General features: G+C 38.8%; 1 protein-coding gene across 2 annotated transcripts in view; it reads right to left on the bottom strand.

Moving 5' to 3' along the window:
- The window catches only part of THSD7B (thrombospondin type 1 domain containing 7B), a 484878-nt gene that overhangs the window by 351239 nt on the left and 107877 nt on the right, over positions 1-25762 (bottom strand). For both annotated transcript variants that reach the window (XR_013774988.1, XM_079311745.1), the window contains exon 4: positions 16909-16997. The gene's annotated coding sequence lies outside the window, so the exon portion shown is untranslated. The remainder of the gene's footprint in view (positions 1-16908; positions 16998-25762) is intronic.

Raw genomic sequence — 25762 nt, 5'->3', positions numbered from 1 at the left:
AGATCTGGTTTTATTTCTCCTTATCCAGCTGCGATTCAAATGGTGATAAATTAAACTAATTTCCCCAATTTGTTTTCCCTGTGACAGTAACTGAATGATCTCTCCCCACGAACCTTCCACTAAGCTCCCTCCCCCTGCCCAGCTGAGGAGGGCAGTGACAGAGTGGCTTTGGTGGGCACCTGGTGCCCAGCCAGCATCAGCTCAGCCACAGCACCACAGGAACTGGGTCCTACAGACTCTGCACAAGGTCAGGAAATGATGAACTGCTAATTATGAGACTGAAACAAGAGATCCAAAACTATTTTGTTATATCCTAATGCTGTGTTAAGATGTTTGGGTTTGGTTTTTTTACTTCATTTTAAATTTGTTCCTCTGAGTTAGTGCCTTTCTTAATATATAGTACACATGTTCAGATTTGGGCAGACAAAACCATAGGATATAACCTCCATCTGCAGTACCACAGCATCTGTAAACATCAAAAATCAATCACAAGAGAGGTTGGCTGGTGTGATGTGCTCAGTCACAGATCAGAGCCTTTGTCTGATCTCTGGAAACAACCAGAGAAATCTGTTTTAGAGCAAGGGAAAAAGACACTGTTTGACCTTCTACAGTTATGCATGGCACAGTAAATTCTCACTTCCACTGTACTTCCACTGTTCCTACAACTATGCTCACTGACAGTCAATTTGAGGCCCGTAGTTGAGGCCAGAAGTAGCTGAGGCCAAATAATCAGAAAGAGTTCAGATCCAAATTGCCCTAAATTGATTTAGCTGTGTTGCAGCCCAGCTTTAGCCTTTCTCTAGCCCCACTGCTCAGCCTCAGGCAGAGCTGGCCAGCAAAAAACCTTTTACCAGGACAACTCATCTTTGCTCACACCACTCTAGCCTCTCTCCACATTGTCTACTTTTCTGCCTCACCAATGACAAATGAAGGAACATCCCACAGATAAATCACATATAACAAAGGCTGGTTCTCCTTATAGAAAGGCTGTGTTCTAAACACCTGCTGACACTTTAAAGAATGAAATTCCCTTTCAAATGGGAAAAGGGGAAAAAAACCAAAAAAAAACCAGAGGTACCTCAATGCTTTAAGCAACTTTTCCAAAGACCTAAATGTTGAATCAGAAAGTGATGAAACACACCAGGAAAGTCCTAGTCAGTTGAAACAGTACATGCCCCCTTCTGAAGAACCTTCAAGGAGCAAAAATAAAATGTGTTAGCTTTGTCTGAAAACACAGCAAGCTGTTTTCCTTCTTTAAGTCCATTTGATGACAGTAACAAAGTCCACAGGAAGCTTCTGAGATCCTCCTTGGGCAAAATCCAGAAGTCAGTGTATTCAGAGCTACCACACAACATAACAGGAGCAGGAAAGATCTCTCTTGACATCTTCCAGAAGTCAAATTCAGGCTTTGATTTGAGGCAGGTGCATTTACATGCCAGGAAAATTTCTATTTCTACACATACAATTAGCAGCAAGGAAAGTCTTAGAAGCTCAGACAAAAAAACCTGCCTGACCTTGAGATGTAAAGGTCATTCCAACTCTGCTGGACTGCAAAGCTTTCATCTTATGATAGGGAGGGCTACAAATGAAGGCTGTGCCAAAATCTGCTCTCAGCCACTGTAAGGCTTGAGCAATTTCTTTTACATTTCAGTGTAAAAACAACATTTGGAGCGGTGACCTTCAGCCTTCCTCACCAGGCACACATCACACCCCCTACATGAAGGTGCCTCTGAGGAGCACCATTAGCACTGCAGGGAGCAGAGATCCCAGAGCTCCCTCGGGTTTCACCATCTTCCCTTCCCTCCTGCTGCTCTCTAATTGTGCTTTTAAAAGAAGGACACTGGCAGCCAGGATGTTTCTCATTAAAGGCATAAATGCTTTCCAACTGCTGCTACCTCTGTGTGTCCCTCCATTTTTAAAGCATCATATGAAGGGTTAAAATGCACAGACCTAACTAATAATTGGAGCTGTATGACTGAATTTCTGGGCTTGTTCCTAAGCAGTAATTTTTTGTCTGACTGACAAGGTCCTTCTCTCTCTGAGTAGCAGGGTCACAGAAGCCATCAGTCAATTACCCTTTCCCAGTCCAATGACTGCCTTTTCACCCCTCTGACTAGAAGGACTTGGCAGTGTTATTCACACTTCCCCGAGTGCAAAGCTCTTCATGATCTTTCTGGATAAGAGATATTCTTCAGATAAAAGAAGGAATTCTCATGATGTGCTGCTTGCTTTTCTGCACACTTGCGCTGCTCCATCATAGCACAAGGGGAGTTACAAAGTCACCAAATGTCTGTTCATTCTTATTTCTTCTTCAGCTGCAGTGGTGTCAGAGACTTCAGTAAAGGGAAATAGGGGGAAAAACCCACATAGCAGAATATACATTCCTGCCTCCATTTATCCTTCCTGGAACGACTTAGGGATGAATTTAGGCATAAACTCTGCTCATTAGTTCTACAGTGAGATGCTAAGCAACACTTGTCTAAAGACACTCAATTTACAAGCCATAGCTCATCAAAGATTATGTTACACCTCTAGAAATGAAATAGTTGCATGAAGCCAGAGCCCTTAACCAAAGAGAGATGTAAGTAAGAGCTGAGTTACAAGTCATGGGAAATGAATTGTAGTCTTTACTCTAATTATGTGCACTTTAGCACTTACAGTACTTAGGAAAGTAAGTTTACTGCAACTTTTCCAAACCTGTATCTTTAAAGCTTAATCACAAAGTCAGCTAACAAAATCCTCACTCCCAGTAAGGCTTCTTGTATAGTGGAACATGATGGAGAGAAGGGAGATAATTACTTAATTGCAGACTATATTTAATGATGGCAAGTTTTGGATTTAGCAGATCCAAATTGCTTGCAAAGCTTGGGGACATTTCTCCTAAGTGTCATGAAAGGAAAATGTTTGTGACTTGTTCATTTGAGAAGGTAACACTTGTTTTGCATAATCATCTTCCTCTTTGTTACTTCCATATTGTTCTGGCATCACTGACCTGAGAAGTAGCCAATATTTTAAACTGCTCTGTGCATATGGTTTCAATGATGTGGAATGGTTATTTCATTTACATAAAGATCAAAAGCCGAGGTGAGCAAAGTGCTGCAAACACAGAGCTGGCTGGGATCTCTGTTTCTATTTTCTTTGAAAAGCAAGACTCTCTCCAGGTAGAAGCAATATTGAGCACTTAATTGTCCTGTGTGGAATCAACAATTTCTTCAGCAATAATAGACTCCAATTAAGCACAGTTGCAAGTCTATTCTATCACCACGAGAATTACTCGAGCACTGCTTTTGGCTCTGTTCACAGTGGAACTGGAGTGGTCAGTTGATGTCTCAGGCTTACAAACCAGCTGTTATGTTCAAAGTATGAATTCAGGTTGTGTGTAAGAGGGCTGGGAAGCCATGCAACTAACATGACTAACTCTCATGCTGAAGGCAGCAGAGGCTGTAGAGAACGTGAGCACTGCAGGTTTTTAACATCCTTGAGGCTGCTCTGAAAAAAACCAACCCCATGAGCTGTGTGACTGGCAGGAGCTTTGCACTTCTTGAGTATACAGCACCTTTCTCATGAAGGCAGTAACTACTGGTTGGTAACATTTACTGCCCTGAAGGCAATGAGTCTTCCCTGCAAGCATTTTCCTAAGCATGTGTCACTGACCTCATTCTCAAAGCTTTTATTTTTACAGGTCATCATAACCTAGCTCCTTTTCTTCTCTTCATAAAGGAACATGTGTATATAAAGTTGTTACTTAGCTCACTCCCAAATGGTGCCAGACATTCTGTCAACAGCTTGTGGCACTGCCTTATGACACAGAGACACAGCAAGGTGGCAGCAGGACCTACCCAAGCCTGCTAAGTGCCAGGTGTACAAAGTGATAACTCCAGCACTGACACTGAAGTTCCTGTGTCAAGGTGGACTCCAGTAGGTGAGCAGTGGTGTCAAAGTCAGCAGGTAATCAAACCTCATGCTGTGGAAGGGTCATGTAGCTCATGGCCAGACCAATGAAAGTCTGATTTGTCACATCACTATTAAATATATTGCATTTCCACCCTTTAGTTTCAGTGTTCTCCCCAGCATCTCCACAAGAGCAGAATGAAAGAGGATGGAGAGTTCCTTGCTGTAGCTGAGCAGGACAGTGAAGCAGACTATCCCTAAATTCTAATTCCTGCCCAATGTTAGCCAACCTGCAGATAATCACATCAGCAAGGTGTGATCCCTCCACATCAGTAGGAAACTCATCCTTAAGCAGAAGTAGATTAGCAGGGAACTCTGCTATTCCTCTTCCCATAAGCCTTGAGAGTTTATGCACAAAGCAGGTGACCTATTCCTCATCGCAGGCATGCAAATGCCAGACATCAAAGAACACTTCTAACTGAATTCTCAGCATAATTAATTTTCACCAGAAACTGGTTTAACCTTTTAATCCATCTGAGCTAATAGATAGTAATGGCCTTCAGCATTGCAACATCAGAACAGCTCCCATTTTTTTCAGATGAAGGCTTCTCACTACGTTTTGAGAGGTAAGGAAGTACTAATCACCCTCTTGCACTGGGGTAAAGCACCAGGCAAATGCCAACTAAATAAACTTTTCAATTTTATGTATGAAACCATGCCTGATAAGGCCACCATTTCTCTTCTCAAAACAGTTTCTTCCATAGAAATAAGTTTTGGAAGTTTAAACTGTCATTTCACATTGCATACTTTTCCACCACCCACACAGATGCTCACTCTGGCTCAGGGAGCTGAGAAAAGCAAGAAAGGACCATTTGCCCCTCAGAGAGATCTCCCAGTTCATACAGTGCTAAGTGTCACTAGCAGTCTGGCAGCATCCTCACAGCTCAAAGTGGGCTTGAACCAAAGGTCTAAAAAAACTGAATTCCCTATGGCACGATGAGTCAGCATGCAGAATTCGATAAAATAATTCAAATTCAAGTTTGCAAGTTTGATAGCTGGTATAATGAAGCAAACCAGTGGCTCTGACCTGAATTTCTTGAGAGCCACAGTCCAACCCTCCCCACTGAGCTGGGCAGCTCAGGCACAGCACAGATGTTGCAGGGAGTCATCGATTCCCTTTGTCAGAAACAGGCAAAAAGTGTTTCCCTATCACAAAGCAGCACTCAGCAGTAATCTGTTCTCTACATCTTTTACTTTCAACAGCAGAAAAATTCACTGGAGTAATTCAAAGTTAGAAGAAGTTGTAAAGGGTCAAATGAGAATGCATCACACCTCTAATTTCTTTAGTGAATCACAATGCATAAGGGGATTTCTATTGTCTTCCAAGTCTGACAGCAAAGATTGGATTTATGCAAATTATAAGGTTAAAATAATTAGAGATAGGTCAAAGGTATAAATCAAACAACCAGAGCTGACATGTCTAAAATTCTGCATGCTAAACAATCAAGGTGTTTAAAGCCAAAACATTTATTGGTGCTTATTTACATAGAAAAAATTTTAAGGAAGGATTTGCTAAACTATCTGGTTGTTGAGTATGTGCAAACATTTTTTATCTGTATATTTTACTGGTCTCACAAGGGAAGACAAAGTCTTGCTCTCATCTGTATTTCTGCAACAGAATTAACATTTATGGAGTAGCAGGAGAATATTTCAATTCCCTCCCTGCCTCTAATTTAAACACAACGAGCAGAAAACCACCCAAGGAATGGATTATCACAGATCTGTGAAACAGGTGGCTCAGCCACAGCCCAGCAATGCAGGCATAAAGTGAGGAAAGGATGGGGTCCCAATTAAAACAAATGGATAAAAAAATTACAACTCTATTTTTTCACATATTACTAGTGGTGTTTCCTTTCTGTGGAGATGCCACTGTTGCCTGAAAGGAATAAGGAAAAAATGCAAACAGCAAAAAAAGTCTTCCACAACATTTTGTCTTGAAAAGTAAAATACTTTTGCCTGAAATGCCCCACTCATCAGGCTACCCTACCCAGGAGACTTTCAGAACATCTGGATCAAGGATTTCAATACATATTTGTCAGGTTTGGACTTGGATATTTCACGAAAGAAAAAAGCTATTTTGTGGGTAGCTGTAGTGAAAAATCATTTGCTGTGGAGTGAACTTACTTATTTACCTATGATACCTTATTTTTATCTGGGTTCCTTGTTTTTTCCATTATTGTTTTTTTATATCTGGGTCTCTTGTTTTTTTTCCATTATTGTTTTAACAATGTCCAATGAATAGATGGAGATAGAGTGGAAATAAGAAGAATCACATTCCAGCTCTGCATTTGTTATCTGAAATTATGCACATCATGGCAAATATGAGAGAATTAATATCCCTTTTGGTTGCTTATCGGTAGTGTAAAGTAGACATTCACATAATATTAAACATTCCATGGAAGAAAACAGACTCCTGCATGTTTCATGGTGAAATAAATTACCAAATACAACTGTACATTGACTTTTGATAGGTAACATAGTAAATAAATAAATAGATAAATACATCTTTTAGAAAAGAACTTTTTGTCCCTGCACTTAACAAATGAAAAGAGGAGGGAAAATAGAACTTGAGTTTACTTTAATAGGTTTTTTCCCCCCATGTTATGCTTGAAATATCAGTGACTGATAATGGCCTACATTTCCTAGCAAAGAAATAGTGCCTTTGTCTAAACACTGCATGAAGTGGCACTCACAGGGTTTGCCTCTTCCTTCTCACAGTATGGCAGAGCAGTTTTGCTCATACCTGAGTCATTTTGTTTCCTCAGTTCCATTTCTTTTTTCCCCCAGTTCATCTCTGTCCTCTCCTACTTAAAAACTCATTTATTGTGTTCCATAGTTCATTAAAATGTTCCTTGCTTCAAAACCACTTTAAAAGGTATTATACATATTTACTACTCCTTTAAGTTATTTTAAGTCACTTTTTGTCTTACAGTTCTGAAGTGACCTTGTTTCCCTCAGATGATTTCCCTGTGACTGGAGTCCATTTAACACAATATGCACATGCAGCAATTTAGGGAAATGACAGCAAAATTCTGGCAATCACTCCATATCAGTGAGGGAGTGCTTGTGCTGGAGCAGTGTGAAAGCAATCTGTGGGTATTACAAATATTCTTTTCTTTCATTTCCCTGACACTGGAAGAATTTGTTTGGAATTGAGATGGACAAATGGTTCACAATTAATTATTTACTTGTTTAATGTAATTACTTTTTGTTTGAATTATTTGTGAACAGTTTGCAATTATCTCATTAATTATTTGAAATAATTTGATAAATAATTCCATGATCCAGCCACATGCACAAGCCAAGCTTTGTAAATACAAGCTTTCTGCTTGGAATAAATAATGATAAGCACATATCTGTCTTTTGGGGACATTATTTTATAATTATATTCATTATCCTAAGGCAGTAAAGGTCCACAAAGAAAAATAATGAAAAATGTACAAATTATTTAAGTTCAGAAATTCTTAATTTATATTTAGTATAAAAACTAAGTATTTAATTTTGATATGAAAAAATTTATATAACTAAATTTAATTGCCCCCTAAAAAAATTACATGTGTGGTTGATGAGATAGAGGCACATGTGTTTATATGAACCACTTTTCCTTTTTCCAGTTGAAGAAAGGCAGTTGAGGAGAAATATCTTATAAGTTACTTCAGGGATGCCATTCTTAAAATATTAACAGCACTTTATTTACTACAGCAACATCCTTAGCAGCACTGTAATAAAAGCTCTATGTTTCCATTCTTTATCCTGACTTCAAAAATTTTATGTACAGCACTCCTGTCATTGCAGTGTGGTTTGAAATTTAGCTTGGAAATGAAACTTAAGAGAGAGGAAAGTTGCTCATTTTATTTGTTTGTTTGTTTCACTCTTTAGGTACTAAAGGACAATTATTCAGAAGGAATTTACACCTGTGTAGGGACAGTTTGTACCTCCCTCCTGGAGGCCATTTTTGTGTTCTTCAGCCAACAGCTGCTCACTGATCTTGAAAACTTAAACTTTAGGCTTAAACTCAAAAGGCAGAAGCCAGATCAATCCCTCCAAAATAATTTTCAGAGGGGGTTTTTTGGTTGTTGGTTGGTTGCTTGGTTGCTTGGTGGTTTTTTTGTTTGGTTTGGCTTGACTTGGCTTGATTTGGCTTGGTTTGGTTTTTGTTTAATTTCATTTTGTTTCGTTTTGTTTCATTTCATTTTAAGGGAGCAATTTGAGTCACGGGGGATTTTCAGAACTAGAGGGGACAAAATCCTGAGCAATCCTTGATGTGATGTTGTTGGTTCTGTGTGGAGGAGGACTCTGAAGCAAATGGCCCTCAAAGATCCCTTCCTAACTCTGTTTTTCTGTGTTGCAAGTTCACAAACTCTATGGGAAGAGGTTGCATTTGGAAAGGGTGAAGTTTTAATTTCAAACTTAAGCTACTCCTTTTTTTTATTTTGATCTTTTTCAATGCAGTTAGCCAGTATCTCTAATGAGAGAACCTAGCTGCCATTTTTCTTCTGCTAAAGTGCAATTTTAATGGCAAGGTTTATGGTACTCCTATAATAAAGTCCTAATAAAACCTTTTTTTGTTGATTTTCTTGGTTTTGCTTGTTGTTTTTTTTTTTAACCTAAATAGGCTGTAAACTACAACTTTGCACAAGAATAAAAGCTTTGAGTAGTTTGATTGAAAGAATTAATAACTGTTATTTCCTAAATGGAGACATACTATTTGAAATGCTTTTCTACAGCACCTAAAATTCAAGATTCTGAAAGCCTTTGCTGACATTTCTTTCTCTCTTCAAACACTCCTGTAAGGAGGGTGAGTAGTGAGGTTAAGAGAGACTCAAAATACACCAGTGAGAGACTCCATGACATTTCCAGCCTCCTATTCTTCTGCTCTAGCCACTCAAATTACTCCCACACTCCAGTTCAACACCTGCACTGGTAAGATAAACCTCTGGGGCTCCTGCAGTCAGTCAAGTTAATGACGTGCACTTTTGACAGTCCTTTAACTAAGCAACCACGGCTATGAAGGAGCAGTTAGTCTACAGATGCAACAATTCAGGCAGGTTTATAAGGTCCCTAAATGCATATTTACAAGATAAACAGTAATAGACTCATCACACAGCACACAGAGAAAGCAACCAGCCATTCCAGAGACTTAGTGCAGCTCCAGCCAACAGCACCAGTTGCAGATGGGCCATTTTTGCCATTATGGGCCATTTTTGCCATTAAGGCAACCTTGATGCCAGCTCTGTGCCAGTAAATCTGATCACTCTGAATGCTGTTCTGCATTAGCATTGCACCTGAGCCACTGCTGCTTCCCAGGCAGATCAGATCAGATCACATCAGACCAAATCAGATCACATCACATCACATAACTCTTAATGTCAATCTGCACTATCACTGCTTGCCCGCAGCTCTGTTCAGGGTGCAGATAAAACCCAGGGCAAACATGTTAATAGATAAGAATAAGGTGAAACAGCAGCACAGGAATTGCCAGTGAGTTTGTCCCAAAAGCCAGTCCTCCTGCAAAGCAGGACTGATTGTTCAATCTCCTGGCAGTTTCTCAGTGAGTTGTGTCAGAGTTCCTCAACTGCTCCATTCACGTTGAGCTGCTTGGATCCTTTGCCAGGCTGTTTCCTAAGGACTTTCCTGTGCCTGTAGATGTCTTCTGGAGGGAATTAGTTAACTAAATCTAGAGCCAACATGATAGATGAGAGCATTTTTTCACTTTGGTTTCAATAAGATCTTTAATTGGAAGAGCTCCAGAATATATTTGAGCCTCAAAGAGTTTTCACACCACAACACAAATTTTAAAACACCCAAACCAACCTGGAATTACAAATATGGAATTTAATCTCAAGCTTCTCTATTTTCTTTCTTCCTTGACTTATTACAGTGCTTTTGTCCTCCTAACAGCCTCAGCTATTTCACACACTGAGGATCTCGTACATCCAAACTCCATTTGCAGCTCCCTCTTGCAAAAGGGTTCACTTTTTATACATTTATTCCTTCTTTCTTCTGTACTTGAAAGCCACCTCAACACTCTGAAGAGCTCACTGGGGTACTCAGAGCTAGACAGTCTCACTATGTAGAGATCCTCTAGGTGACACACAGTCATGTCAGCATGTATTGTTGTTAGTACCAGCACTAAATTATTCAAGGCCCACATAAAAGTCCCTTTGGACACCAAGACATGCCTATGCTTTATGTTTAAAAAAGATTCTAGAGGGCAAAAATTATGTTTTTCATCTGTATAAATGATCCTCTGAAGCAGAATGCTTATACTCCACCTGAAATCCTCAAGGTAAAAATTAAAGGTAAATGTGCTTTCTGGGATGCCAACTTCTCTTCTCAGGTCAAAAATTGCAAGTACAGAAATAAAAACAAAAAAAAAGGATCCTCCCCTTGCTAGCAGGCAGCAGAAGAGTGACTGTCAAGTCACAACAGTCTTATAGCAAAAAGAAACTATGAAAATGTGCAGAGGACTTTCTTTTCTTTTCTTTAGAATACCAATGAGCTCAGAGTTCGGCAGGACAAACTACACCCAGCCTAATGATTCAAAGACTAATTAGGACATTTACTTTACAGCCCATTTGCTGCAGCAACAATGAAGCATTATGGAGATACACTTCTTCCTGCAGGGGCCAGGAAGGACATACTGTTGACAGAATTTTAAATGAAAGGGAAAATGAAATTTCCATTAAAGCCTCTCATAAGCAGATCAGCTTGCATTCATTCCTGCAAAGGCTCAGTAGTCCAGCCCTGATCAGCAAAATACTGAGCCCCTAAAGATTAAGAGCAGGCCATCTCAGCGTTTTCAGCTTTTACAGTGCTCACATCTTTAAGTTAAGCACATAGTTAAATGATTTCAGAGCAGAGCCTTGTACCCCATCTGTGACTCCAGCAGCTTGAATGGTATCCATTAGCCGTGTATTCAGAGAAGAGAGGAAAAAGAAGCTAATTGCACTGCAATTTATGTTCCTTCTTTTCTCTTGCATTGTAGACAGAATTTCTTATCATTTCTCATTACCTGTAAAAAGTGGATAACTTGAAAGTTTAAGCTGTCCAACATAAACCTGTCAGTTCCTGTAATAGCTAAATTTTGTAAATGTTACTGTTATGCACAGGCTCACTCTGAAACTCAGAAGATGCTGGAATAAATATATTTTAATACTGCTGTTTAAACTAAATATTTCGCCTCCATAGTCCTTTCTTTTCTGACTGCTGTATCACTGAAATATTTACTGCACTAGAGGAGAGGTCTGGCACAAAAAACCAGACCCTGCTTCTCTATCTGTCATTACCTAATGACTGCTTTTATTTATCTTTGGATGAGCTACACTCCTTAAAATTCCTAGATCTTTTCTTCTGCACTGCCATTTGTGTGTGGGATAAGCACAGGATACTTACTGGCTGTAATCTTTTTCCACATTTGGTTGGTCTAATGGCCCCATCAAGACTTGTGTTGCCACAATGAGGAGGTACCATGGAAGGGGAATGAGGAGCTGGAGGGGAGAAGTCAGCATCTCCTTAAATCAGAGCTGCTGCTGCTGCTGCAAAGACAGTAAAGGATATCTTAGTGCTCAGCTGTAGAAAACAGGCAGGCTGCAAAAAAGAATCATTTTTATGGGCCAGACCCTGCTGATTTTACTCATGTTGGAAGTCCTGGTGTCATTAAATGTAACTGTATGTGTGAATTAAGAAAGCAGTGTTTGAATTTTTATTTATGTGGTCTCCTGTGCAATAACCCTGGATGGGAATGCATTTGTTAAGTTTTAAATGTGCTCCAGGTTTTATCATTACAAGAATGGCACTGCCTTCACACAGCTTTTCTGCAAAATAAATATACTGTCTGCCATAAACACACAGTCTTTTCATCTCCACTCCTCATTAATACATCTTCAGATTTTTTAATCTGTAATGCAAATAGACAGGTTGGTGGCCATTACACACTATGTTTCTATATCTTCTTGAGCTTCATTTAAAACAGATACAATTCTGTCTTATGAATACATTAGGGTTTGATGTTCTAAATAGACTTTTAGTGTAGATGCTTATTCTGACTCCATTATTTTCCCTTTCACCCTAAATAAAGTTTTCCCAGATCACTGTTGCTACTGCAGAGAAATAGATTTTCTATTTTGCCTTGAAAGAAATGTGAAAAAGGAAAATGCTGATGGCACAAGAAGCAATTTGAATCCCATGATAGAAAACATAGCCTTAGCAGACAATGCACAGTAATAAATAATAGTATAGGAACACTGGGTTTTTTTGTTATCAGAAGAGAAATGCAAGGCACACATTTTTAAACAAACAAACAAAAAAAAAAAGTTTCCTTTTGCCCTTTTTTTGGTAGTAAGAGAAAGGTGGTAGAAAGCAAGACAGTAGACCTGAAAAATACCATGCCCTGTCTATCATTCAGTAGGTACAGAATTGGTTTTGTTTTTTAATAATGTGCATTGGTTCCACTGTTGTACAGAGCACGAATAAAGGACGGGCGACACAGAGAGGTCAGGCACGATTACAACCAGTCATTTTCCTCAAGGTGTCTTGGTACCCTTCACTGTTATTTCCATTGTCATTACCCTGTGTGTGGAATAGCAAAGGGAAAGCTGTACATCTCTCTTCTGTGAATGTGTTGGGCTGTTTGTTTTAGGCTTTGCCACAAGTAAATCAGATTTAGTAGGAGTGATTCACCAGGTAGATATTCTTCCTTAACTATAATAGCACAATACAAGACTGTGGAGTTTCAGGGATGACAAAGCATACATTAAGTGTTATCCAAGAGGATAGTTCGTGTCCTGTGTGACTACCAGGGCTTATTACATTGCTCCTGATGTAACAGGGTGAATTTAAAACTTGGTGAAGTGCTGCCTTGTGACTGGCAAACGACTTCTGACATGAAGCTGAAAGCTGCTGCTATTTGATGGCTCTTTGGTGACCTTTCAGAGGAGAAAGGATGGCCTCAGTCCAAGTTATAGCACACAGACATCCGTATCACTGCCAGGAGCAGCTTCCACTCTGAGGGAGAATGAGTTCAATCATTCTTGTGGGCAGGGATTCCCCAATCAGACCCCATCTTTCAGAATTGCTAATCACAGCTCTCATTCCTTTCCTTGGTATTACAGCTCGGAGTGTAAGCTGCACAGCTAATGCTGATTAGATGCACAGATGATGATGATGATGGTGATGATGATGATGCACAGATCACTGGGCAATACCATTTTTCTCATCTAACTTCTTATGCAAATGATCACAGAGAAAAATCAGCTATTATTGCTTATGAGTATTATTGCCACCAAAGTACAACAGAAAGTGAACACAAACAAACAGATTAATGTCAGACAGACTCACAATGTGCCATAATCAGGTCTTTTGAAAAGGTCCACATTACTTCATCCAGAGTTGATTTGTATATCACACCACTTCTATGTCACAAACAGCCCAGCTAAATGGCAATAGAGAGGAATATTAAAAGAAGTTTATGCTTGTGTAACAGAGAGTAGATAACTTCTTTGGCTGTCAGGGACACCATACGTGAAATTACTTTTGTGGGCCAGAATGCAGCCACTAAATCTTTACCCACATAACCCACAGAAAAGAAGGAATGTCCTCCCATCCCTGGCCAGTCAATTAACAGAAATGTTTATCCTGTCTTGGGCTGCAAAAAATTTCCTGTTTCTTTTTAATTTCTCTCTGAGTTTTGCAGACATTTTCCCTTTCCCAGACTTAGCTGGTACACTCTGTGCTCTTTGATTGTCACCTGCCTCAGGTGGGGGCTACATTTCCACAGTACATTAGGTAGGGACTGCAAAGCAGCTCTGCTCTGTATAATAGAAGTTATTATTCCCATTATTAGTTTTAATGCACAATTAACTGTAGAACATGGGAATATGCTGACAGCTCACATCTGATCACCCCTGTTGCAACAAAATATGCTTTGTTTACAATAAGTATACACACCAGCTCTTTTGTTTCTGATTATCACCAAATATTTGCTGCATCAGAAAGAGAAAAAAATAAGCCATCTAAACCAAAAATTATTATAATCAGTTCTCTTACAGCTGACTTTAATTCTTTGAACATGAACAGGAAGGAATGTACAGGAGTGACACACCAGGAGAAGAGCTTACGCTGTGTCTTTTTAATGGAGTCAACATCCAGTGTATATAGACTGGAAAATATGCAAAGGCACACAGTGCAGGAAACTGTGAACAGTCTGCTTGGAAAGCACAGGCCAGCAGTGACCACTAGGTCATCTTATTAAAGATGAAAAATGGCTTGGCTTTGAAATAAAAGCCAGTTGCCTCCTATTTAGTATCTTGATGTGGTTGCAGGAGCATAGAGGCAAAATACAAAAGTTAAAACAGAACTATAAATACACAAGAAAACAGCAACATGAGAATACTTCCCAAGTACATTAGCAATAAATAGAAAGAGACAGTCTGGGGAAAGAAATCAGGTAACAGAAATGTTTTGTGCAGGTTTTATTCAAACCTAGATCCTTTTGTGATTTACCTTTGAAGTCAAAGGGGCAGGCAAGTGTCTAACAACAGAAAAAGGCAACCTATAAAATATCAAGCTCCCTAAAAGTCAGCCTGACTTGCTTCTAGGACAGGTTAATAGGCTTCTGAGCTGAGGATTAGTTTTAGATTAACCTCAGAAAAGCTTTTTACACAATCTCTTGTGATATTGTCAAAAATGAGCTAAGCTGGCACAATCTCGATGAAGTTATTGTACAAGTACTAAAAACTGTCTGTAAAATTGCTGGTTAACTGCCAAAATGAAACGATGCATTGAGCAAAGCTCCTGCAAGAGCCTAAGCTGAGCTCAGTGCTATTCAGCATCTTTATGAACGACTTCAGTGATGGAATAAAACACACAGTAATTAAATTTGCAGATAATATCAAGCTGGCAGGATACACAGGGACTCTTGAGGACAGGATTAAAATTCAAAATTTATCTAAACAAACTGAAGATACAAATAAGATACAATTCAGGGAAAACAAGTGCAATATACTGTACTTATGTAGAAATCATCAGTTGTGCATATACAACATGTAGAACACAATTAATTTGGGGGAAAAAAAAGATGTAGAGGATAAACAATGCCAGCAGAACACAAGTGGATATTTTTGCTAATAAAATTACCCTCCTACAAGGGCATGTGATGAAGATGACACACAGGACATTTGAAGGAGCCCTCAGCAGGCCACAGCCTGAGGCTGGAGCACTGTAGGGAGTTTAATTCACCAAACTTCCAGGAAAAAACAAGTCAGCTGGACAGCTGAGAGCAGCAGCAGCAATCAAAGGTTCAAAAATACTTTCTGAGAGGAGAGGTTGAGAGAACTGGGTTTGTTTCAGTCAGCCAGGACTCAAGGAGACACAACAACAGTCATTAAATAACAGAGAAGTTTTGCAAGAGGTTACCCTTACTGCCCACTCTGCTACCATGTCTAAATTGCAGACAGGAGTATTAAAGGACAAATTAGACAAACTTAGTCAGAAATTACTTCAGAGGGCTGAGGGACCTCTCAGTCAGATCAATCCTGTCTGCTGCCCTTGTCTTATCAATGCAATTGTTCAAAGCTCCCATAAAAGCATGCTAGTTCTGCCCATGAAAATCTAAGAAAAATAGCAAAAATACTACTCTGATTATTTGTTTTAAAAATTTATATTAAAGGGTAAAATTTCCAGAGTTATTTTAGGTGAACTTCAGAAAATTAGCCATCCTTAAATTACCAAAAATCATCTGTCATTTTTAGGCTAAACAATGGTACACAGGCCTAAAAAGGGAAAATTATTGCAATGGCTGCAGTTATGCAATTGGAGCAATGACATGTTTGAATAACAGATTCTAGGTATTCTGATCATTTACCTGCCCATTTTAAAAGTTTACACAAAATATCCAAGGTACATTGTGAAAGAAACTTAGACCAGAGCTTGTCCAGATAAAGTGTTCACTAAACAGATGGCAGTGATAATGAAGCTTTGCAGGGTGAAAGGTAATTAACCTGCTGAAGTGCTCATGACAGGATACTTGATACAACATCTAAGGGCCTGAAGGCAGAAAGGCAGAAATGAGCAGCAGTTTTAATTTTCAAGTGTGGGATGCCAGAAAGCTGGGCAGCATCAGGGGCTGTTCCCTCACCTGTACAGAGAGTGCTGCACTCACAATAATATTTGGGGCTCAGCCAGTCAGTCAGAGGTTGGACAAGGTACAGTCTTAGGTTCTGGTCCTGAAAAGTGGGGTAAGAAACCATTCCTGGAGTGGCCAGCTGTGGCTCTTTGGTGACCAGCTGTGCCTGGGGGTACCAAGAGCCCTGGAGCCCAGAGTGGCCACACACTAAGGGCAGGAGCCACTGAGGAACAGCCAACTCTGAACATCTCAGCTCATCTTTGTCTCAGCAAAGTATCAAGAAAGAAAACATTTGGATAGTTCAGTTTGCTCATTATTTTTGAGTCTGCTGCCTTTTAACTACACTTTGATAAAGTTAATTGAAGCATCCTTTTCACTTCATTTTAAACAGACAAAAGAGGATTCACCTTACTATCATTCATCTATTATGCTTCCCCATATTAATTTCCCCTTAGCACTGTATTCAAATATCCTGACATTTACTTCTCCAGCAATTGTTTTGATATTTTTTCATCATTCCAGTTGCTCTCTTTAGGATCTTTTCTATTATTTCATGTGCTCTTTGAGATAGAATGCTGAGATTGAACCCTTTAATACAGGCAAAGGTGTACTATAAATTCTTGTAACGATACTTGTTTTGTCTTAATACAATCTAACATCTCAATTTCTTTCTAGACTGCACTGAACTGCAGCCTTCTCAATGCTGTTCCCTGCAATGACCAAGTATTTTTCCCTGAGTTGTTACAGCTAATTTAGAATCTATCAGGCAGTATGATTAGTTCCAATTGTCCCTTCAGCATCAGTTACCATCAGCTGTCTACCCTGAAGCTCACCTGTCATTTATTACTGACTGCTCGATCACCGTTTGATCCTTCTGCATTTCTCATATCTCCTGGAGTCAACAAGGCCCATGTAATTTCACCTTGTCAGCAACAACAACAAAAAAAAGTACTATTTATTTCCTTTCAGACAATGTTCACAAGTTCCAGTATGGATCTTTACATTGCTCAACTATTAATCTTTTTCTCAAGTCCTTATTTCTCACCTTCTTAGAGCTCCCTAATCTGCAAGAGAACTTCCTTCTTATACTAAGATAATTTTTTTTTGAGTGACTTTATCCACATAAACTGTATTTACTATTGTAGCTACAAGATTTCCTGTCTTCAAGTAATGAAAGAATTCTAATGGACTGCAAAGATAATGTTTTCCTTAACAGGAACTATTTTGATTCATTCTTTGATAACAGCTTTATCGAAATGATTCATAAAATGCCATGCCAGCATGATCTCTACATTTCTTGCAGGAACTAGTCACAAGGCTAAGACTCATTCTCTCAAACCATTTGTACTCCCTACATCTTCCACTCTTCCTTTTATCTATTTGCTTTATCTTTATGTTTGCCTTTCACTTAGATTTTCAACTGTTTGAGGATGGCTTTTACTCTTTTTTATGTTTGGACAGTGTAGAGCATGGTGAGACTGGAGCACACACATACAAGAAGTACCTTGCAAAGACAATAGTGACATATTACATGGAAAATGTTTCAAATAAAGTGATTTACTGCTTATCACATGCAAACAGACATTTCTATATCTTCTGCTCAGGTACTTTTCTGCTCAGTCCTGATACTAATAAAAATCATTCTTTTCTTTCCCAATGGTTTTCTTACATCAACACTGCACTGATCCAAAATAATGCCACTCTTAGATTAATTCTACTGGGTGTACAAGAAATGAATCTGGAGACCTCTGTCTACGCAGTTACCATCCTTAGACTTCAGATGGTATCGGTTCAGACAATGATTTTTCTTATCTCTACTTTGGAGTAAGTTTTCTTTTCCTGAGAAGCAGTTCAGTAAAGTTTGGAAATTCCATCACCTTGGTACTGTCAATAAAGTAAACTGCTTGTTTGCAAAAGTAAATGATGCTTTCATTATTTTTACCAAATAAAATTTTACTTGCACACTATTTAGTGGCAAATAACCAACTAGGACAGATGGTGACAATCCCCTGTGTGACTGTGCTGTAGGAGGAGGAAGAGCAAAGACAAATGCAACAGAGCAGATGTCCAGGATGCACGTGGAAGATGACAGAAAAATGAGTCACAAGGATCCCATTTCCACTTCCACAAATGGATTTGTCAAAGGCAGGTTGGTAAGTGTGATCACCACCAAATTGAGACATCTTATAGGAAGAGAGGATGGAGGTCAGCTTGCTACAGAGGAGAGATCCCAGGAGAGTTCCCAAAGAAGCTGCATCTTCCCCAGGTTCAGGGAATGGTATGACTAAAGGAAAACCTTAAAGCAAGCTATGTGTCTCATGGCTCCTGCAAAGAGCTTTCACTGGAGAGAGCTTTAATGAAATTATACAGTCATTGCTCTTGGAGAAAGCAGAACTGCAAGCTCTGAGATTACAACAGATTTACCTGTGTACACACCAGAAAAGAAAGAGAGAAAACTGTGTTCCTTTCTCAAGAGAAATGGTAGGAAGAGGCTACTTCAGAGACTGGCAGATTAGTCATAAGCAGGCACAGTCATTTTGTCAGTACCTGCCTTGCTGGGCAAGCACAGATCTGAGCCCTGTGAGTCCTCTTACCAAAACCACCCACACAGCTTCTTGATTATGTCACTGTCAAACTCACCAACACTGCAGCAGGAAACCTAAACATCCCCTCTGCCTTAACAAGAGGCCCCAGCTCACTCTGGTTGAGCCATACAGATCAAGCCTGGGAAGGGCTAAACACTGAGCAGACCAAGCCAACAGCTATCCAAGTTTTCCTTTTCTTAAACAGTCTATGGATTAATTAAGAATGTCCAGAAATATTCTCATCTCTATATAAAGTCTACAATGGAAATACGAATAGCAAATATTCAAACAGTTTTTAATTCTTTGTTTGCTAGTACAAACCCAGCTTTAGATTCTATTCTATGATGCTGCAAAAAAAAAAAAGAAAATATCCCCAGTCAGAGCTGGCAGTCAGCTTCCCTCCTGGGGCACTGGAGGCTGGTAGTGCAGCTGACTGTTATCATGTCAGGAGCAGACAAGGAACTCTGCTCAGCAGTGACAGTGATGAAATCTATTGTTCAGTCCACAGCCAAAATGAATCACTCTCCCTTTCATTTCTTAGTGTCTGCAGACCTTTTAAGTTTTATACATTAGGTTATTGTGGAAGGAAACAAGAAAATAGCACTGAAGAAGAAATTAAGCAAGACCTAATGGAATGAGACCATCTCAGCATAGTGGGAATTTAGACATTCAGCATAGTCTTAAACTCTAATGCACTCTTACCAACAGGCCTGTTCAAAACACAGGAATAAGGGGGTACAAATAAAGGGAAACATTGGGATCATAGGTGATCAGTTATACCAAAGATCCCTAAAAGATTTGAGCACAATGTTTTTATGTTAAAATGTCAGTATTAAATGAATTTAAGAAAAGCAACCCAAACAAGCAAACAAGCAAAGATAAAAATAGACACCATTACATCCACTGATATATGACTGATTGACAGATGACTAATAGACAGATAGCTTATGATCATACTATAAACACTAAAATCTGGGTGTGAAAATGTCCTTGAGAGGTTATGTAACCACAGCAATTCCTATCCAATACCAACGTGTAACACTTAGCATTCACAGGTGCAGAAAAACTTAATCACTATTTATGGAAACACAGGTTTCCACACAATATTTCATAAACTTTTCAGAATATCTTGTATTTCAGTATCTGATGAAATATCATATTGTTCTCCTACACATAAAATCAATGGGAAGTTGGCAATAATGGTTTCACCATTTTACCAATAAGGTAATTGCTTCAGATGTTTCCTCTAAGAAAAGTTTACCACTCATAATTCATGTAAAACCAAAAAGCTCTCTGAAGTAATTTCAATACAACCTTCATTTTAATGCAGGATAAGTGTGTGCCAGCTCTCTTCTTACCTGCATTGTTTGTTTCACAAAAGGGTAAGTTGAAAGACACCCTGAAATGCTCACAAGATGTCAGAGCCAAAACTGATGTGGCATTTTCTTTCTAAACTGTTTTCAGAAATAGCAGCTTTGAACTTCACCTTCTGGGGAGAATTGCTCTTGCTTATTCTCAACATAGAGAGAAAGGATTTTTGAGAAAATTTTAAGGAAAGCCATGACCATATTTTTGAGTTAGCACATGTAGAAAGCTTAACATGCACGTACCAATGTGCTTCATGTGTCCCTGAGACCAAGGATGGAAGTTCACACACCTGCCCTCACTCTCTCCTGTGTACCTGTACCCATGGCAGGAAAGGAGCCACAAATGTAGCTCACAATCCCTCCTTAAGGTTTTCAAGCCAATGATATAACCTTGAAATCATGTACACACTGTGTATTATAAATAAATTTGAGTTGGAGCTCAGGCTGCAGCCTGCACTTGATACACAGCATGCACATTCTTTGTCTCAGCTGGACAGAGGAAGATCAAACAGGATCTTACATTAAAGAGATACCCACTGCTCACCTTAGTGCATATTGATTTCAATAGAAATAATATCCACTTGTTATGCAGAGCTTCCCTGGTAGATTTAAAAACATTTTACAAGGGAAGTCAACAATATTATCACCATATTACAGCAGTGAAATTTGAAGAAAAGGGAGGTAAAATGTTTTGCCAAGAGTCTCCAAAAAAAACAACGGTCTGAAGGAAAGTCACATGAAGTCCAGCACAAGGACTGTGTTAAGAGTAGGGCAGGACACTACAAATGCATTTTATGGAAAAGAGGTGCTAACTGAACACAAGAAAAAGTAAAGAAAAGAGAAAGGCTAATGTAGAGACCAGGATCATACAAAAGAAGAATCTTGACAGGGAGATCTGGAGCAGCACAGTAGATATGAACAGATGCTAAAAGAATTATCAGAGCCAGTGCAAAGCAGAGACAAGAAATGAGAAAGAAAAATACAGAATGCAGCTCTTTGGTATGGACCATAAAGGGTTCTGAAAAGCCAGAGAAGAAAAGGCTGCAGCAGTCCAGATAAAACCAATGACATCTTTTGGCAAGAGAGGGTTGAAGTTGTGTTCAGGTGGTTTCTGACCCAAACAACTTGAGGTTGAAGGGCTTTTTAACTTCAAGCTGCAATCCACACTGCAGCTTTGCTATGTCTGAAACAAAGGAGTGCATTTGTTTTTTATGTTTCTCTTCTGCTCTACTTGTATTTTTTTCCAGGGCAGTTTTCTCTTTTCTGCTCATTTATTCTCTCTCCCATCACATTTTTTTCTCCCTATGCTGATCTTTCCCAGATTTTGTGGATAGTACAGGGCTTTTTATTTAAATTGATTTAAGCTTTAGTTTTGCTGTAAGAAATTTCTCTTCTCTGCTGCATTGCCATGACCAACACTTCTGCCCTTTACCTCAATCAACATGATAATGGCATTTGTGCTGCAATGCTACCCAGCCTTGATGTCAGAATATTTCTTGAAGAAAAACAGAGTGACAGAGAATTCATCCATTTCAGATGCAAAAATATCAGGAAATTTTCTATCACTTTCTCACTGAACATGCTTGTGCATTTCATACACCAATATACATCAGTTTGGAAAGGAGCACAGTATAAGAGTAATGCCTTTGCCCAGAAGAAGGTTTTTCATATTTGGACATTTCTTCACTGCTGAAAAGCAGTATGTATGTGTAAGATCCTGTAATTGCAACTGCAGTGGTGGAATGCAGTAATTTACCTATTTAAGCTTGTGTATTTGCATGTATGTTGTACATCCCCTCTATCAGTACAAAACCACATGAATTTTACACCTTAACACTTGTAAAAATACAAGTCCAAAACTGAATCATCTATGATTCAGAATTATCAAAGTCCTGTTCCTCTTGCTTGAAGCTACAAATATGACTTGACTTCATCACAGTTGCCTAGAGAGGATAAGAAATACAAATTCACCATTTTGTCCTTCTCTCTCCTGTCCACATGCAGATAACCCAAAGTATTTTACTGATGCTACTAAGGACATTTCATGGCACAGTTCATGAGCTGACTTTGACAAGCTCTACTGAGTCTGGGTTTCTCAGTATGTGACACTGAGTTTCTTCTTAACTCTAACAAGCTTTAAGTTTTTTTGGAAACAGGAAACAGCTTTTCTAAGCCACAGATCTCTTGGTTTTCTCCCATGCACATTTTATGAATAAGAAGCCAAAACTAGTAGGATGCTAAATTTATTTTCATAATATTTAATATTTCTGACCTATCCTATTTTTGAAGCTCAGCCTGACTGGAATTTGGGAATAAAAATTAAGTATTTCTAGTGTATACAAAATATTGTGTATTTTGAGAATATGCTGCTTTTTCTGATGTTCAAGCATTATTGATATTTTTCTGATTAATATCTTCTGAGACCTTCTCAATTTCCCTAAAACCGTCTTGGATCTTGCTGAAGTATAAGCAATTCAACTCATTACTTCCTTTTTGGTGTCAGGGAATATTTCTTTCTAATGACCATCCACATATGCTACCTTTATTAATTTGCTTTAGACACAAATGAATTGATGCAATTGTAAATGGATACTGATAGCTCTCTGCAACACAATCTTACAAGCAACCTTTCTTGAGGAAAAAATATCAGAAAAGGAAAATCATTACTCCAAGACTATAACCCTAAAAATTTCATCTTTAGAATGAAAAAAATCTCCGACAACTTAAATATGTCTGTCACCAGGCTCAAGGATAGTTGAGCAAGATATTTTTGCACATAATTCCTTAAGTGCTTGAAGAACCATGGCTCCCAACTCAACTCACATTTTTGGACAATTTTCCACATTTCTGGACTGGCATTCCTGCTAAGCTCCAGGCTTGCTCAGTGCATGTCAGGTTAAAAGCTTCACTAGTGAAATCTCAAAACCTTTCCGCACCATATTTTTTAAATTATATCAATGTGGGCTGAATAATTAAATATGAATACAAAATAGGAAATTTCTACATCTAAGTATTTTGATTTCCAAGGAATCACAACACCAAAATCAGATCTTTTTCAATTCGACTGTTGAAATGGTCCATTCTGATTTTTTGTTCTTCTTGAAATCCTTGAGCTGATTTCATATGAAGCATTGTGAATCAAATGAAAAGATTAAGATTTAGACAAATGTTTTCACAATGCCTGGATCTTCTGAGCTCCCCAGATACAAAAGGAGATTAAACAAAACACAGCACAAATTGAACTTACATAATTATAACAAATCTTTGACTCATCACGTAAGGAAATACCAATAATTAAGGCAAGTACATGTGACAAAATCAAGAATTTTTTTTAAATTCAAATGAAGAAAATAATTTCAAGGCATTGCCAAAAAAGATTGTACATGCAATTTTTTTATATCAAGTCCTCAAAATGGGCACCCAGACAATATCTATACCTGAGGGTAATGAGCAGGAACGAACAGCACAACTTCCAAAACACTGTTTTGCCTTTACAGCTGTTCATGTATTCCATTCTCACCAGCACCACACATTTCTGACATCCACATAAATAACCATTAAAGAAGCCTAATGAATGGTGCAGCATGGACTGCTTTCCCTTGTGCATGTTTCACATGCAACTCACCAAAGGCACATCAGAAATTAGGCTTTACTCACATAATGATTTATTTAAAGAGCAAGGTAGGAAAGATTGCTAGCTACATCTGCTCATTATCAGGCTGAAACACCCTCTGTTGGTTATCAATGCCTTTTTTCTCAAGAAATCCCAGGAGGTAATTCCTGGTGTGTTTGTTTTCTACTTCATGTGTGTGTCTCTCCCCACAGTAAACCCACTGTGCAATATGCATGGATGTTTGCTGTACATTAATACCAGTATTTCCAGACTGAAGGAATTAGTGAATCTCAAAATAATGCACACAAGAATGTATCTCTTCAGTTGTACTGTTCTAAAAATAGGAAGAGTCTGGATTTAATAAAGCTCATCAATGAAGGCTTGTCTCCTTAGTGCTGTGATGATCAGGAAAAGAGCATTTCTTTAATATCAAAACAAATATTTTTAATGAAGGAGATTATATGCAGGTCTAAAAACACAACTGTACAGAGGACCTGCAGTAAGGAGATGTCTCACTGAGTCTGCAGTGCATAACAAAGCGTGGGGAGAATGATGCACATTGTAATGCTGTGCAAACCCAAAATCACTCTCTTATTGAATCAGTTCAACTGATGCATTTGAAACAACTCACATTCTAAACAAACCCACACTTTTTTAAAAGGAAGTCCTTTCAGCTAATCTCTTTCTTCAGGTTTCCTCTTTAGACATTAAGAACCTGTATTTACAGTCAAATAATTACGTATGTGACATTTTAAAAGAAACAGAAAAAGTCTTTAGAATAACGCTTATGGTTTTTACTAGGAAATCAAAGATACAGGCTGAAGATACAAGCTTATTGTGAAATTTCTCTTTTATATATAAATCACAGAAAAGTAAAAGGAAGTCATTCATTCAGCTGTATTATTAATACTTACATCTAAGCCTAAAAGAACTCACATTTTGTCTGTCAAAATCCTGAAAATTATTCTTTTTCAAGTCTTCAAATATCATGCAATGGATTTAAATCCATTAAAGGAAGATTTCACTTCACATCCATAGTATTATATTCAAGTCATCCAGGGATATATGAAAATTTAAGTCTGTAGTACCTTCACAACTGATTACTTTAATGGCATTTAAGATAATACACACCAACTGTTTGGAATTACATGTCTACATCAGTGTCACATCAAACCAGTCTTTCTGCCTGCATCAAGATTTTGTGGCTCTATGTGGGAATCACTGTGTTATTCCTGTCATTCACATTTTTAGTGCTGTGCTGTTATTCACCGCTTAAGCTAATGAATAAATAATAGCTATTTTCCTTATTTTTGTCAAATTAAACTTTATTTCAGCTGATCTTTTGCTGCTTTCTCAGCTCCACTGGGAGGAGAAGGGATTTATAGGTAGGTATGTTTTCTGAATTTAAACTTAGCAGTAAGTCTCCTCCTAAGCAAGGGAGTGTATTAAGCCAAGCCCAGCACTGCATGCAAGCAAAAGCAGAGGCTGCTTGATTTCTCTCTTCATGCCAGCCCAAGCCTGTTTGATGGCTACAAAGGAAATATCCCAGTCCAAAAGATCAGAGAGACACTCAGGAGGCCAGAATCCCACAAATGCTGACTGTGTGGCAGATCTTCACATTTTATTTATTAACCCAGCTGTAAATTCCCTTTCCTGAGTACAGCTGCCAGATACCCCAGAGGCTGGGAAGGAGCATGGCCTGTGTCATGGCCTGTGTCTTCCTCCCAGCTTTGCAAATCCCAATCACTGTGCAGATCCTGACCCTCTCCAGACCAGCAAGAGGGAGCCTGATGGGGATCCCTGTGGATTTGCTTCTGTGGCCTCTGGGAGACAGCATCAGTAACAGAATGGAAATATGGGAGACAGGAGGGAGAAGTGTCACACAGGGGCAGCACTAAGGGTGACACCCCAGCAGCTCCCAGGCTTTGTGCTGTGCCATATTCCTATACTGGGTGTGTAGGAACTCCCTGTCCAGAGCATGGCTTTTTCCAAAAGTTTCTCAGGAAGACTCATAAGCTAGAGCTGTCTGTATCTTCCAGCTAAAATAAGCAACCAAACACCTGGTAAATCTCTTCCCCTTCTACAGAAAATAAGAACTGCAAAACTCTTCAGACTGGACAGA

This window comes from Erithacus rubecula (assembly GCF_903797595.1).
Source record: "Erithacus rubecula genome assembly, chromosome: 8".
NCBI lineage: Eukaryota > Metazoa > Chordata > Aves > Passeriformes > Muscicapidae > Erithacus > Erithacus rubecula.
This window is presented reverse-complemented; position numbering and strand designations above follow the sequence as displayed.